Here is a 14,310-nt window from a genome sequence, read left to right on the forward strand (position 1 = left end):
GTGTACCCTTGGGGGTATGCAGAGCTCTTCCAGGGGGTCCATCAACTCATCTAGATATTTACCTAGTTTTACAACAGGCTACATAAAAAGGAAGAGCAAAGTCAGTACAAACTAAAAATTGCTTATGCTGCTCTATACAGTGAAATGTAAGTACAATATTTATATTCCAATTGATTTATTTTATAATTAGATGGTAAAAATGAGAACGTCAGCAATTTTTCAGTAATAGTGCACTGTCACACTTGTATTTTTATGTCTGATTTTGTAAGCAAGTTGTTGTTAAGTGAGGTGTAACTTGGGGGTTCACAAGACAAATCTGACTCCTGAAAGGGGTACAGTCCTCTGGAAAGTCCAACCCCCTGCTCAAAGGAGGACCAACACCAACTAAATCATCCCAGCCAAGGCTTTGTCAAGCCTGACCTTAAAAATATCTAAGGAAGGAGATTCCACCACCTCCCTAGGTAACACATTCCAGTGTTTCACCACCCTCCTAGTGAAAAAGTGTTTCCTAATATCCAACCTAGACCCCCCCCACTGCAACTTGAGACCATTACTCCTTGTTCTGTCATCTGCCACCACTGAGAATAGCCAACCTCCATCCTCTTTGGAACCTCCCTTCAGGTAGTTGAAGGCTGCTATCAATTCCCCCCTCACTCTTCTCTTCTGCAGACTAAATAACTACAGTTCCCTCAGCCTCTCCCGGTAAGTCATGTGCCCCAGCCCCCTAATCATTTTTGTTGCCCTCCGCTGGACTCTCTCCAATTTGTTCACATCCCTTCTGTAGTGGGGGGACCAAAACTGGATGCAATACTCCAGGTGTGGCCTCACCAGTGCCGAATAGAGGGGAATAATCACGTCCCTCGATCTGCTGGCAATGCTCCTACTAATGCAGCCCAATATGCCGTTGGCCTTCTTGGCAACAAGGGCACACTGTTGACTCATATCCAGCTTCTCATCCACTGTAACCCCTAGGTCCTTTTTTTCAGAACTGCTGCTTAGCCAGTCAGTCAGAACAGGTAATCATCAAGTGATCCATCTCCTGTCACCCATTCCCGGCTTCTGGAAACAGAGGCTAGGGACACCATCCCAGCCATTGATGGACCTATCCTCCATGAATTTATCTAGTTCTTTTTTGAACCCTAGCTTGATAAATCGCGAGGTGGGACTGATGAGGCTCCTTCACCTCCTTCGGGTTCATCATGTTGCAAAAACCTTTCAGCTCCTGATGTGACACCCCTCAGTCACATTTGGTGCCCAGCCTGGGAAGGATCCTGACACGTTGTCTCCTGGCATGGGCAGTGAGCAAGGCTAAGCCGGTCTCAATCCTCTTTCACACGGCTTCAAAAATAGCAGCTGCTTAGCCTGAGGACACAACCCTCCTCCCTCACCTGCTAATCCCTGAATTCCTACCTAGAGTCGGGTTTGATGGCAAAACAACACTGCGTAAATCTGTGCTGACTAGAAGCGCAGACTAGGGGCTGGGCCGTGTCCATTTGGTCAGACGCCTGCTCTGTACAAGCAGGAACACCGTGTGCCAAGCCAGCCTCAGGGTCCTTTCAGGGATGGTTATAACCCTCATGCAAAATACACTCCAAGAGCAGGATAGTGGAAAATACCTGGGTGTTTAAATGCACAGCAACAACCTGTGGATGGTCTTAACATCGATATTCCAGCTCCTCTCCAGCTCAGACCTTCAGTTAATGGTGGCTCCAACGTTTATCAGCTCCCTACGCACGTTCTGGGCAGTTTGCTCGTGGAATGTGCAGTGACTGGTCAGCCCTGCCATTCCGTGAAAGTGTGAGCAGTGTGATGAAATATTTGTGCAAGCTGCCTTCACTGGCCATTTCCCTGCTGGCTGTGTATTTGGTAGGTTACATTGCTCCCGGGGTTCCCCTGCACTGTAAGCTACCCAAAGTCCTGCACCAAACCTGTCTGAGGTGGCGGGGGGGGGGGGTGGTGCGGCGGTTGTGCGGGGACTGACGTAATTATTGCAGCTGCTAGGGCTGTGGCAAACCAACCCTCCAAGATATACCATGGCATGGCTTGGAGGCAGGCGCTTCAATCACTAAGCCCTATGGGCACTAACCCTGGGGAGCCCCACAATGACTCCGACAGGTGGCTAAATGAAGAGGTTTTTAACTGGGGCTGGCAGAGAGGGGAAGCTGCAAATACCGTCAGTGCAATGGCTTCAATAGCTGCAATTTAATGTAAAACAATAATGGTTCCCATGAGGGCCCTGGGGAGGGCAGTGCACTAGGTTAAGGCTCCTGAGGCCTAATGCCTCAGATGTCGTTTCAGTCCAGCATCCACTAGAGACAAACAGGAGTTTCTAGGTTTCCAGGCCTTGATCAGTTACTGGGGTGTCTCCTTGGGGCCCCCTGCCCTGGTTACCTGTCCCGCTTCTGATGCTTCCCCACAAGTTCTGCACAGGGCTGATCCTGCAGTTCTGCATTCTCCAGCCATCACACCCTGTTCACATGTGGGTCTGCACGGATGGCCAGTCGTCACACCCCATTCACACCCGCACCTGCCCTGATGCCAAGCCATCACACCCTGTTCTCACCCAGATCTGCACGGATACCCAGCTGTCACACCCTGTTCTCACCCAGGTCTGCACGGATACCCAGCTGTCATACCCTGTTCACACCCAGGTCTGCACGCATACCCAGTTGTCACACCCGTGTCTGCACTGATACCCAGCTGTCACACCCTTTTCCATGTGTTTCCCAGGCTTCTGCTGTAGCTGGCTCTGGATGCAGCTCTCTGGCAGTTTCCCCTGCTTCTCTAGGCATGCTATGCAGCTGCCACTTCCCCAAGCAAGTTTGCCCCTGCCCCCACCTTTGAGAGGGCCCCCAAACTGAGTGGCATTGTGATCTGACACATGAAGTCACAGCACCAGTCAGGTTTGCCTCGTGGCCCCTTCATCATGCGGCAACGCCCAGAGCAGGAAGCTGGGACTAAGCCCAGCAGGCCAGGAAGGGATGCTATGGGGTGAGTGCAGGCTGGGCTGGCTCCCCAGTCCCCTGGTCTTCTCTCAGCAGTAATTTTTTTGGAAGCAGAGGGTTGGGGCTCAGTTTCAGATTTGCCTCTGATCCCCATAAACCTCTGTGCAGCCCAGCCAAGCACCAGGATCATTCCTGGCTCAGGGTTTTTCCATAGAGTTTCTGCCCCATCCGCCTATTGGCCAGCTGAATGGGGTACATAATATAATTGGGTACCATAATATAATTACATGTAACATCCCTGTGGCAGGAAAAACACCACAGCAGCCCAACACGGTAGCATTTAATTTCAGAAAGGGGAACTACCCAAAAATGAGGAGGTTAGTTAAACGGAAATGAAAAGGGGCAGCGCCAAACGTGAAATCCCTGCGACCTGCATGGCCACTTTTTAAAGACGCCATAATAGCGGCTCAACTTAAATGTATACCCCAAATTAAAAAACAAAGTGAGAGAACCGAAAAAGGGCCACCGTGGCTAAACAACAAAGTAAGAGAAGCAGTGAGAGGCAAAAAGGCATCCTTTAAAAAGTGGAAGTTAAATTCTAGTGAGGAAAATAGAAAGGAGCATGAACTCTGGCAAATAAAGTGTAAAAATACAATTAGGAAGGCCAGAAAAGAATTTGAAGAACAGCTAGCCAAAGACTCAAAAAGTAATAGCAAAACATTTTTCAAGTACATCCGAAACAGGAAGCTGCTAAACAACCAGTGGGATCACTAAACAACCGAGATGCTAAAGGAGCACTCAAGGACGATAAGGCCATTGCGGAGAAACTAAATGAATTCTTTGCATTGATCTTCACGGTGGAGGATGTGAGGGAGTTTCCCAAACCTGAATCATTCTTTTTATATTACAAATCTGAGCAGGGGGTTTGAGGTCCCTTCCAACCCTGATATTCTATGATTCTATGAACTGTCCCAGATTGAGGTGTCATTAGAGGAGGTTTTGGAACAAATTGATAAACTAAACAGTAATAAGTCACCAGGACCAGAGGGCATTCACCCAAGAGTTCTGAAGGAACTCAAATGTGAAATTGCAGGACTACTAACTGTGGTATGCAAGCTATGATTTAAATCAGCTTCTGTACCAAATGACTGGAGGATGGCTAATGTGACACCAATTTTTAAAAAGGGCTCCAGAGGTGATCCCAGCAATTACAGGCCGGTAAACCTGACTTCACTACTGAGCAAACTGGTTGAAACTATAGTCAAGAACAAAATTGTTAGACACATAGATGAATATAATTTGTTGGGGAAGAGTCAACATGGTTTTTGTAAAGGGAAATCATGCTTCACCAATCTGCTAGAATTCTTTGAGGGGGTCAACAAGCATGTGGACAAGGGGGATCCAGTGGATATAGTGTACTTAGATTTTCAGAAAGCCTTTGACAAGATCCCTCACCAAAGGCTCTTAAGCAAAGTAAGCTGTCATGGGATAAGAGGGAACATCATCTCGTCTCATGGATCAGCAACTGGTTAAAAGATAGGAAACAAAGGATAGAAATAAATGGTCAGTTTTCAGAATGGAGAGAGGTAAATAGTGGTGTCCCCCAGGTGTCTGTAATGGGCCCAGTCCTATTCAACATATTCATAAAGGATCTGGAAAAAGTGGGAAACAGTGAGGTGGCAAAATTTGCAGATGATACTAAACCACTCAAGATAGTTAAGTTCCAGGCAGACTGCGAAGAGCTACAGAAGGATCTCTCAAAACTGGGCTGACTGGGCAACAAAATGGCAGATGAAATTCAGTGTTGATAAATGCAAAGTAATGCCCATAGAAAATACCCCAAACCCTGGTAAATCTTACTGATCTTTCTGCTGATCAGAATCAGGAGAGCTCTGCTGAGATGTAGTCTGTGGCCAGCAGCAATGGCTTTATGGCAAACTCTGATTTATCATTTGTATTTTTTCTTGTATAGCTGTTGTTTAGTTCAATAAAAATTAAAGAAAAGGAAAGAAAAGGAAACACCAAACCAGTTTTCTTTACACTTCGCATGAGGTTTATTCCCTGATGGGCCCCATAACACAACAGGTTTGTGGTTTCTAGCTGGAGTAGTTTTGGCATTAGAAGAGTGTGAACTTTCTGAATTACCCACTAACGCTTCAAGGTTTGCAAAAAGAAAAGGAGGACTTGTGGCACCTTAGAGACTAACCCATTTATTTTATTTATTTATTTATTGAACCAAATAAATGGGTTAGTCTCTAAGGTGCCACAAGTCCTCCTTTTCTTTTTGCGAATACAGACTAACACGGCCGCTACTCTGAAACCTGGCTTCAGGGTTTGGCCATGACAGAAAATCTCCTCACGTGCACAAGGAACATGCAGGGAAGTGTGCAGCTGAGTGCCCTCACACACGGATACATGAGGACAGCTGAGTCTGCACAACCAAGAGTTTAAAGCGTGAGCAGACACCCACAGACACACCTGCACACAGACAGATCACTGGACTCTGGCACCAAAAGACAAGATCTGCCCACGAATGCAGCGGGTCCCTTGTAAAACATTCAGCCCAGGGTCCATAGAAGGCAGACTATGAAGGGAATCTATGTTCAAAGTCTGCAAACAGCTTCCCCCGGCTAATCTAAAGACAGTACCGGCTCTGCCAACCTGCTCTCCCTGGCACAGGCACAGAGACATTTGCCAGTGAATACGACACACTGTCCCATTCTGTTTTATTGGATGAACATTCCTGCTGATGCAGTCTCGGGCTCCGCTCTCCAGCAGAGAGATTTCCCAGGAGCCAAAGGAGTAGCAGCGTGAGGACGGTCCCCGAAAAGTGAGTTTGCCGAAGAGCTCAGCAGGTGCCACCGCTGCCCCTGCCAGCCTGGGCAGTGGGTATCATAGGCTGGGGGAGGCTGAGCCTCCCCAAACAGCCAACCATGGCCCTGCCCACACTGTGCCCCCTGCCCCCCCCGCTTCTCGCTCTGCGGCACGTCCCCTGTGCCAAGGCCCAGGCTCGGGCTGGGCTGATGCTGGGGCCATGTCGTGCGCCTGCCTGGCACTCCAATTGTTAAAGCTTCTTTGAGGAAGAGACACGATTTCTCAGTGGCGTCCATTGGGTTCTGCTGGGGCACTAGAGCTAGAAAAGACTTTGATGTCCCATCAGCCCCTGGGGCCCAGGGCAGAGCAGCCCTCGGCAGCATATCCTACCTGGCTTTGTCTCACCTAGTTCTGTCAGCAGCAGTGGGCTTCCACGCTTTCCTGGGGGGTGACCAGGTCTCATCCTGATACATCTGACTGCTGGGGAATGTTCCTCCATTCAGCCTAATTGCGCCCCACTCTTTCCCAGGGGTCACATTAATTCCCTGCTTCCTCTCATGGCTTGGAGAGCATTCTCAGCCCCTACTCAACTCCCTGAGCCAGGCCAGGCAGCTGCAGCTGTGCCCCACATTCCATTCCTCCAGCCCCTGGGTCCTTTTTGTTGCTCTTCTCTGAGCTCCTGCCCCACAGGCAGTCTGTCCCTGGGACTGTGCTGTCCAGGAATGAGTGTGGCATTCCAGGCAGGTGACAGCAGAGGCTCAGTCGCCTCCCTACAAAAAGCCTGGACATTTTTGCAGCCGTATCACATTGCAAAGGCCAGCCTAACCTGCGGCTCTCACTCACTCATTCCTACATCCCAGGGTCTCCCTCACAGCAAATGTGCATGTTCCCTGGAGGTGAAGTGGCCAGGCCAAGGAAGTAGGCAGACAATTCCAGGAGGCCTACTTGGGCAAGGGGGCTGAGTGTCTAGCCTAGCCAGATGGATGGCCTAGTTGTAGGGTAGAGTATCCATGTTGGATGGTCCAGCTGGGTGTGTGTGTCTAGGTTGGAGGTGGAGTAGCCAGGCTGGGAGGTCTGGTGACCAAGTTGATGCGGGGGTAGTTGGGTAGTCAGATTGGGAGTTCTGTTACCCAGGTCGGGCGGGCTGGGTGGTGGGTGGGGTAGCCATGTTGGATGGCCCTGGTGGTGGGAGAGGTGTCTAGGTGGGAGGTCAGGTGGCCTGGTGGGTGCTCAGAGTAGTCTGGGCACGTGGCCCGCGTGGTGGCCCATTCAGCGGTGCACATGGGCGTCACCACTGCAGCATTCAGCCAGCTTCCTCAGGGCTCGCTCCTTAAAGCGAATCTTCTTGGTGAACTTGAGTGTGAGGCTGGTCTCGTTCTCATTGGCTTTCAGCTTGGCGTAGTAATCAGAGAACTTGTTGTAGAGGATGGAGATGGGCATCCCATTGAGGATGATGCCGAAGGAGATGCACCCGAACGCCACCATCCTGCCCAGCACCGTGTCAGGCACGGTGTCTCCATAGCCTACTGTGGAGAGACTGACCTGGAAGGGGGTTGAGAGAGGGAAATGATCAGCCCCCGCGAGCTCACATCCCAGCAAGCTCCTCTGGGCCTGCTCAGCTTCTGAGCCAGGCCCCACCACTGAGAAACTCACCCCACCCCCACTGCCACAGCCTGATCCTGCGTCCTGCACCTGACAGCTGAGTCACAGCCCACCAGGGTCCTCTCCCCACACTCACCCAAGCTGGGCACCACTCCAGGTGTCTCCCCTAGGCCCAACCCTGCGACCAGCTTGAGGGTCCACCTCACCCTGTCACCCCTCCCTCCAGCCTGCCTGTCCCTCTCACACCCACTATCCCACGTCACCCTCATCCCCACCACCTGAACACCAGACCAGTGTCTCTCTCAGCCCCAGGGGTCCAGGCATCAGCCCACGTGTCACCCCCTCCGCCCTCAGAGCTACTCACCAATCCATGAGTTCCCCATCTCTGACCCAAATTCCTGGGAAGGTCTTCCCTTCAGTTAGGTGGGCGCTTATCTGGGTGCTGTCCCTACCCCCTCCTCTCAAAACATAAACCCCTCACACTCGGGCTAGCTGGGACACACAGGCTGGTAACCTGCCCACATTGCAAAGAGGATAAAGGCTAAATCCCTTGAGTGCTAATATTTATAGAATCAGGGGCCTCAAGGGGTCATCTAGTTCATCCCCCTGTGCTGAGGCAGCATTGAGTAAACCTAGACCATCCCTGACAGGTGTCTGTCCAGCCTGTTCTTAAAACCCTCCAGTGACGGGGATTCCACACCCTCCCTTCGTAACCTGGTCCAGTGCTTAACCACCCTGAGAGTTAGCAAGTTTTTCTGAATTTCCAACCTAGAGCTCCCTGGCTGTAAACCAAGCCAAATCCTCTTGTGCTGCTCTTGGTGGACATGAAGAACAATTGATCACCGTGCTCTTTATCACAATGGTGACAGGTATGGCAATTTTCTGCTTATCTTTGGGAGACTTTATCCAATTAAGTTTAAGTATGTTTGGGGTCCACTGTATTAAGTGAATGGCTTCATTTTTAGGATGGCCAGGTTTGGATGTAATCTCTCTAGGGGGAGATGTGACAGATGTGAGACTTAGGAGTTCAAAGGACTATACTGAAAATGTGCCAGGCAAGAATGGACTTAGCTATGTCCTTAGGAAAGGGTGATTATTTGTTGTTACCTATTCCTGGAGACTGGAGCTCAAAGGCCAAGCTGTGTAAAGAAATGGCTGAACTGCCTAGCTGGTACTCTGGTTCTGAATCCAAGACAGTTATGAAGTTGTAACCATGGGGAAAACTCAGTCGTGGGGTTTGAAGTACTGACTCCCACCAGAGGCCGTGTTTGGAGTTGGGGGATGATCTCTCATAAGCTTTTCAGGATGCGTGTAGGTTCTTCTACTGTTTTTAATGTGTTTTCTCTGTAATGCTTTCATCATAAGAATAAAGGTGCTTGCTTAGAAAGAGCTATGTGGTAACTTGTGACTGCAGGCAAAACACTGGTCATAGCTTCTGGAGAGAAAACACAGCACAGTCTGGCTTGCTGGGGATATCACAGTGTAGGCAGGGAACTGTGTAGCCTGGAAATGCCCGTCAGGAGGGAGATGCAGGTCTCCTCCCAAGAGAGGTGATGGCTGGGAGCCAAAAGCCTAAGAGTAGAAGACCTTGAGGGACCAGTTTCAGAGTAACAGCCGTCTTAGTCTGTATTTGCAAAAAGAAAAGGAGGACTTGTGGCACCTTAGAGACTAACCAGTTTATTTGAACATAAGCTTTCATGAGCTACAGCTCACTTCATCGGATGCAACCGATGCAACTTGAGGGACCAGTTGCCCTGAAACTGTGTAAACAATCTTTTACATATGGGTGTGTGTCTGGGGCCCAGGCCAGCCCCCACAGGGGGCAGGGAGGGAGTGCCACCCAGCTCCCCTCCTGGCCCCAGCTCCATCTCTAGCTGCTGGCCCTGCACCTGGGGCTCCATTCCTGCCCCTGCCCCTAGCTGTGGCCCCAGTCTTGGCCCCGTTATCCCAGTGCAGGTACTCCCGTCTCCCAGAGCTGTGGCCCCACTCCTCATCCTGGGGGAGGGGGACCATGGACCGGGGTAAGGGGGGGCATGAGGTAAAAAGTTGGGGGACCACTGGTGTACAGTGACAGGCCTACAGACAAGCGGGCCTTTGAAACCAAACGAGCCATTGTAAGACGTCAAAAGGACATAGACTTTGTTGACTGCCCTCCCCACTCACATGAAGAAGAGTCAAGCACCAACACTTGTTCTATCAGTTTGGACACTGGAGAGAAGCAATAAAAATCCCTGACAAGGAGAAACTGGATTCCTATGCTGCTTGTACTCTGAGGGGCAAGACTTCTAAGCATAAGCAAGGAGTCCTCACCTGTTTTACCTGGATTAGCCCCAAAGGATACAGAGTCTGCTTACTACAGATTTTTCTAGTCATTTGAAACCCTCTGAAACCTGCCTGTATCTCATTTGGGTGTGTATGCTGACCTGGTTTAACGTTGCAAACAACTCTCATTTATTTTTCCTAGTTAATAAACTTTTAGTTAGTTTGTTCTTCTTCCGGTCTAGCTCTGTGTAGCTCAAAAGCATGTTTCTCTCCCCAACAGAAGTTGGTTCAATAAAAGATAATACCTCAGCCACCTTGTCTCTGTAATAGCTTGGGACCAACATGGCTACACGAACACTCCCCTTCTTAGCTTCTGTCCTGCAAATGTCTAAATCCGGCTCGTCTACACGCAGGAAGGAGCTGTTCCTGATCAGCTCCATGTGTAGACTCTGATTCTGGAATGCACTAACACAGTTATTGCACTTTACATCTACCCTCCACCTTAATCAGAAACAACTTCCAAGCGTAGCCAAGCCCTTAACTGCCTAAATCAGGTGAATGGTGACAAACGCTTCTAGGAGACATGGGGGCTGATTCCCACCCACCCGTCTCCCACCCCTTGTGTCAATGCTCATGGCAGTGAAAGGTGCGTGACAGATGCCTCCAGATCAGGAGGGAAGAGTTTCACACCCACTTTCACACCCACCTGGTGTGAATAAATGGCTACACAAAGCAATGGCAGGGCACTGGCAACCCAGGCCCCAGGAGTTCAGTACAAAGTAGATGTGCTTCAGATAAAGTAACTCATTGGGGGGTCTTCAAAGCTACTGGCGAGGTCACAAAATTACTATTTTCCTACCAACCAAGATGGTGTTAGAATGATAGGAAACAAACCAACAACAGGAAAGGAAGATAAATAGAATCACTGGCTCGGTGTTTAGATTGTGCAGTTTGGATGTGGTGAGATTGCTGCCACCTAGACTTTTCTAGACATGGATTTTCAGAGGGTCACTTGCTGAAGCTTGGCCTGAGAGGCTGGAGTGGACTTCTTGCTTCAGGACAAGGAGTGAGCTCCATCAGCCATTCCCCTGGAACCCAGAATGGACCATCATACTCCTGGGCCTCCACTCTCCTCACCCTAACAGATGTCCTGACCAGCCCAGCACAGAGATTCAGATGCCATCACTGCATGTGTCTGGTTAACTCCAGGGCTGTGAACCTGAGATTCCTGATCACACCCACTCACTGGAGGGGAATTTTTCCACCTCCACCTCTTTCCTTCTGTCAAATCAGAATCTGGTTTAGTTGGCCAGGACAGCAGCCCCTTTGACTGTGAGCCCATGGCCAGCAAGGCCAGCTCTCCACATCCCTTTATCCCAAACCTGGTAAAAGTTTGCCAGCTCTGAGAGTTTTAATAGGAGCATGCTACTACAGCTGTAATTCTCCCAGCAGCTGAGCTGAGCCTTCGTATCTTTTCTTTTTCCTTTGAGTTCTTGTCTTTGAAAGAGACAAGAGTGGACTTCAGCAACTCAGAATAATCTCTGACCCAATGTGCATCCCCACAGGAACTTCCCATACCATCTAAAGAGAGCGGAAGCTGTGGGCTCTCCCTGAGAAAAGACACCACACACCTGCAGGGAAGGGAATGAGGCAAACTATTGAAAGCCCTGCTTAACCCTTCAGTCTCCAGTGCTTTAACTGATTTCCTTCCCGCTGTGTGTTAACACAAGGTTAGCAGGTTTTCAATGGTGCTTGTTAGCGTGGGAATCACTGGCCACAACTTGGTGTGACCCCCACACCACACAAGGTTCCATAAACACCCCCACTGGACTTGAGACAACTTCTATCAATACAAGAGTCCTTCCCTATGCCCCAGTCTGGGCCCCTCCTCCCCCACCCAAGCTCAGGCCAGAATGATTTCTCCGCGCATGCCCGCCACGAGCCCAGGCTCAACCTGTGTCGCTCTCCCCCTGCACAAACCCCAGGCCAATCTATTTCCTGTTCATAGACCCATGTGTTTGGGTTCTGAGCTGTGCATCTTTCCCTTAGGCCCTATGAGCCCAGGGCTGAGCCATGTGTCTCCCTTCCACTGCATGAGCCCCAGACAAATCCATGTACCTTCCTCAGTCCCCAGAATCCTGATCTGTGCATCCCCCTTACACCCAGGCCGCAACCTGACTTGTGTGCCCCTCCCTGCAGGAGCCATGACCCAAACCCCATGCTCCGCTCCCTTCATAGTTGATCTCCATGCCCTCCGTCCCCTGCCACCAGCTCTGATGTTGTTCCGGGTATACCCTCCCCCTCCACAGCTCTCCCCTCCAACATGATCCCAGGCACTGCTGTGTGTCCCCCTCTTGCCCTATCCCTCCCGCTGTATGCCGTGTGGGAGCCCCCTTCCCTGTGCCCTAGAGAATGGGAGCCATGAGCACCAGTCACAGACGCTCACTGTCCCTGGATCCTGAGGGTTTAGCACCCTACACCAATAACTAGACATGGTGCTCTGCATGTTCCCAGTGCTGCACAGATGGTCCTGGTGCCTGGGGCGTGAGTGTCCTTCGCTCCCTGGCACAAGGCTAGCAGTTCCTGGCTCACATCGGCCTGGTTAGACTCTAGCCCTGCCAGGGTTTGGTTCTCAGCTACAGCTCCTCACTGTCTTTGAGTTCTCTGAAGTGCTGTGCCACAGAGCCAGGTCCATCTGCCTGTCCCCACCTTGGTATCCCTTACACCATCGCTAGCGTCCTATGCTGTGAGGCAGGAGCCCCCAAGCCTGGTGTCTCACTCCCTGATGCCAGACTTGTTTCGGGACCCATGCAGCTTTCTAAGGGGCTCACTGTGCTGCGCTGCCATACTCCCGTCACCAACTTTCCCCTCCAGAGTCAGCGGGGGCCTGGGCAGCCTCTGAATTCAGGCCTGAGCCCAGCAGTTACTGCTTCCATTGGGGGAGACTCAGGCATGGTTCTGACTCCTGGCCAGCAGAGATGGTGAATGTTCCTATGGCACTGAGCTCAGCCCCAGCAGATTCAGTTGTACCCCTCCCACACATTTCCCTCTACGTGGGGTGACTGCATCTTACCGCTGCCCACCACCAGGCATCAGGGATGCTGGTGAAGTTGGTGCCGGGGACATCATGTTCCACGGAGTGCATCAAAGCCGAGAAAGTGAAAACACCCAGGGCAATGAAGAGGAGAAGGCAGCACACCTGCTGGTAGCACTGGCGGATGGTGAAGCCGAAGGCCCTCAGGCCAGTGGAGTGGCGCGCCAGCTTAAGGATGCGAAAAATCCGCATGAGTTTGATGAGTTTCAGGACTTTCCCCAGCTTGCCCACACTCTCCATTTTGTGCCGCTCCTCGTGGTAAAGTGCATCCCCTTCATCCAGGTGCTCAAAGAGAATCTGGATGTAGAAGGGCAGGATGGCCACCAGGTCAATGGCACTGAACGCTGCCCGCAGGAACTTCTGAAAGGTGGCCGTGGATATGAGCCGCATGAGGTACTCGGAGGTGAAGAAGATGGCACAGGTGGTCTCCAGCTGCTCCATGAATGCCTTCCCAGTCTTGTGCTGCATCTCCTCCACTGTGCTGAGCGTCATGCCCACAATGGAGATCAGCACAAAAAAGCTGGACATGACGGCGATGATCTTAGCAGGGACGGAGGAGTAGGGTTTCTCAATGAGGTTCCAGACAGCTTTCCGGAACTCCCCCAGACACTTGCCCTCAAAGTGCTCCTCCCGCTCCATGGGCTCTAGCTCTGCCTCCAGCTCCCGCTGTATTTTCAGGTACTCTTTGAGCTCATCTTGCTTCTCCTCAAACAGGATCCGGCAGCATTGCTGGGAATATTTCAGGTGGATACCCCAGTACTCAATTTCCTCCACAAAGTTAGTGGGGCACAGCTCCTCCATGATCCACAGGACCCCACTGCGGTAAAAGTGGAAGATGTAATGGAAGATTAAAGGGTCTCGGTCGAAGAAGTACTCATTCCTCTGCACCGAGTAGTCATCACAAAGTTTCAGCTTCTTCATGGGGTCCGTGGAAATGGCCAGCTTCCCGATTCTGGTGATGGGGTAACGGGCAGCCATTTTGTAAGCGATCTGGAAAGATTTGCCCCCAACGTTGATGTTGAGGAAGCATCTGCTCTGTCGGGAAGGAGCCTTGCTTTTCTCCTGGTTCCTCTCAGTCACATTGTGCATGGAGCTCCACTGCTTCACCAGACTGTCTTGTGCAAACGGGAAGAAGACCTCTTCTTCCTCTGGGGTCCGACAACACCCATGGTGGTCCCCAATTTTCAGATTGGCAGAGAGGCTTGTGCGCCTCTTCCCCAGTTGCCTCATGGTACCTGGCATTTCACATCAAAGATCCAATGACAGCCTGAGGGTTGACAGCTTTGATTTCATGGTAATGCTTCCATTAGGCGTGTGCTGACTAAGAAAAGTTCCCTGTACTCGTAAAGAGGCTACCGAGAGCACCCCACCTTCAGCCTCCACGGGCACAATCTGCATCAGCGCTTCATGCGCTGATCCCCTGCCCTGCTGGGCTGACAAAGCTGATTGCTTATCAGACTGAGCAACTGGGCTTATACTGCGGAGGCCGGAGACAGCAAAGTTCTAGCTCCTTAAGACAATAATAAGATTGACATTTTAACCCTTTATATAAGGAACTATTTCCATACAAGCATTTCTTTCATTCTTTTTCTT

At 50.8% G+C, this 14,310-nt stretch overlaps 1 pseudogene across 1 annotated transcript; it reads right to left on the reverse strand.

Annotated features, from left to right (window-relative positions):
* Positions 1-7,028: 7,028 nt before the first annotated feature.
* On the reverse strand, positions 7,029-13,947 carry LOC311513215 (potassium voltage-gated channel subfamily V member 2 pseudogene; annotated as a pseudogene). Its single transcript has 2 exons — positions 12,697-13,947; positions 7,029-7,301 (listed from the first exon to the last, which is right to left on the reverse strand). The product of its transcript is annotated as a potassium voltage-gated channel subfamily V member 2 pseudogene (transcript).
* Between the last annotated feature and the right edge of the window lie 363 nt (positions 13,948-14,310).

The sequence above is a fragment of the Lepidochelys olivacea genome (assembly GCF_965140295.1).
Source record: "Lepidochelys olivacea isolate rLepOli2 genome assembly, chromosome: 25".
Lineage (NCBI taxonomy): Eukaryota > Metazoa > Chordata > Testudines > Cheloniidae > Lepidochelys > Lepidochelys olivacea.